Genomic DNA, 2,500 nt, shown 5'->3' on the forward strand with positions numbered 1-2,500 from the left:
TTAAGCATTTTTCTTTCTTTCTTTTCAGAATGCCTGGCCACATTTAGGTAGAAGAATGGGGGCAGGACATACAAGTCACCTTCTTGATAAGCCTACAAAGTACATTAATGTTTGTTGTGAAAGATTCCCCCTGCTGGCACTTTGTATAAATTGTTACAGCCATTTATTTGTTATCTGACTTAATTTTATTCATATTTTATCTTCAAAAGATTAATTCGTCACTTAGGAACTGGTTAATGACGAGTAGGATCACTGAATGGTGAGGCACTGATATGGAAGATCTAATTCCGTCCAAGATAATGAAAGGAACGGACCGAAAAGAAAACATAAAAAAAAAACAGAAAACGGAAAAAAACCAAAAGCGATCAGATGTTGAGTTTTACCAAAAATTTTTTTTTTTAATTATAGATCTTGATGTCGACTTTTTTTTTTCTAATCTCTCATTTCTAGTGTGAAAAAAATGAACGAAACCATTAAAATATCCTTGTCTTCCATTTGACTTTGTTATAAATACATATTCGATGAAAATTAAAGAAAAATAAATGAATGCTTTAACTACAATTAGATTTTGTAAATTGTTATTTGTATAGTTTCTTGTTTAATCGACTTACTTTACGGAAGGCCAACCGTTTTCCTATATTTTATTCACAAGCTTTATTTATTCAGGGTAGTAACCATGCGAAAATATCTACAAATCAAGTTTCCATCAAAAATAATTTCAGTCTTTACTGGTGTTATAGGTTTCTTTCAGGGATGGTGGTTGTTATATGTCTCTAAATGGTGTAAGGTTTGAGTAAATGCTGGATTATATATCTAAAACAGCTATCTAAACATAATTTGGGCTCAGTAGAGGAATATGCGAACTGACCAGCTGGCTGACTTAAAAAATCGTCCTTCGGGGGGGCTTCAATAAGGATTAATTTCTATTTAGCCTGACTAGCAAAATAACCCTTACGTCAATCCCCGTGAAAGGAAGAACCGTCAATCCTCTGAATCATTATCTTTAATCGCTAAACCCCTTGAACCCCCAATAACAGCCTGGGGTTCGCCTGGTCCATCCGCATATCCTTGACAGCTAAAAAACATCTAAGCTATACGTGGAAAATAAAACATTGATTATAACACGTTTGCTATTCCTTAAGGCAACAATGTAAAATACAACATTTCCTACACCACAACCAGTAAGGATGAAGCCTCAAATCCCTAAAAAAAAAAATGGTATTAATGCATAAAAAGTTTGTTTATTTTACTTTATTCGTTACTGTTTGGTGCAGAATCATCGGCCAACGTTACGGGTTGCGCGAGTCTTTTGTTTTTAAAGGTATTACCAGCTTCACATACAGTTATACACAAACGTTGATACAAACTTATGTGGAGGCGCGTTGATGCAATACTCTTCGATATACATAGTGATGGGTGACTGTCAAACGCACTCACGCTGTGACTTATGGGCTACACGAGTTAAATGCACACAGAAGGGTAGATCTTTGAATGATTACTAGGTGGAGTATTGCACCAACTGTAGCTCCGACGATGAACCTCCTGCCATGTTAACGAAGTAAATCATTTACTACGGTACAAACAGTAGGGTAAGGCGCAGGAGTCACAGAAATTTCGAAAAAGGGGGTTTCGGGTTTAAACTGTAGTAAAAATCTAACTTCTACAGACCTGTAAAAGCCGTGACATAGATACAAATTTTTCGTTTGGAGCAAATATGTATTTTGCACTCGTCGAAGGTACCAAAACGAGGAGCGAAAAGAGAGTGGCGGTTGTTAGTTGATGCGGTTCATAAGTAAATCAATAAATGAAGCTAATTTGATTTATGAACTGAAGTAATCTAACAATCTACATTACATAAACTATGAACACATTTGCATACCTCTATACTTAAAACACATTTTACAATTGTTAAAATATAATGTGCAAGGACATAAACTAATATTTCCAAGACTAAGGTGACAAATTACATAAATGAAAGGAAGAGAGAGCCAAATGATAAGGGAAAAAAAAACATGCAAATGCAAGCAACGGCCCGTAAGGATGTTGATAAGAATGTAGAACAACATAATATAGGAGTTAAATGAAGAAAAACGAAACGATAGATATTGTATAAGAAATGATACGATAATAAGTGTGTAAAAGAGTGTAATCTGATGACACCGGGACAATGGCCTGCGTCGAGCACTTAGTATAACGCAAAAAAGATGTGGACACAGCGATAGAGGGTCAGGATATACCATTAGGATTATGGGTTGGAAGAAAGTTTACGATGGGTAATGCCATTTAGGGGAGCGGCTGGCAGACTAGGGACGGGGTGCGGAGGAAAAGGGATGAAAAAGAAATAAGATGAAAAAGAAATAAGAAATGAGAAAATAGAGAGTGAGAAACCGATGCCAGATCGAGGCTAAGCCTCCGTGAAGAACAAAAAGAAAAAGAAAAGCAAATAAGGAGGAGAATAAGAGGACGAGGTCCAGAGATGAAAAGAGGAGGCGAAGAGGGG

The 2,500-nt window shown here is 36.2% G+C and overlaps 1 long non-coding RNA gene across 1 annotated transcript in view; it reads right to left on the reverse strand.

The window, feature by feature from the left end:
- LOC125044593 overlaps window positions 1-2,500 on the reverse strand; it is an 18,056-nt gene that overhangs the window by 218 nt on the left and 15,338 nt on the right. The window contains exon 3 of the long non-coding RNA XR_007116501.1: window positions 1-2,500. This exon is cut by the window's left edge and continues 218 nt beyond it; it is cut by the window's right edge and continues 2,551 nt beyond it. This is a non-coding gene — a long non-coding RNA (uncharacterized LOC125044593).

Source organism: Penaeus chinensis, chromosome 3 (assembly GCF_019202785.1).
Source record: "Penaeus chinensis breed Huanghai No. 1 chromosome 3, ASM1920278v2, whole genome shotgun sequence".
NCBI lineage: Eukaryota > Metazoa > Arthropoda > Malacostraca > Decapoda > Penaeidae > Penaeus > Penaeus chinensis.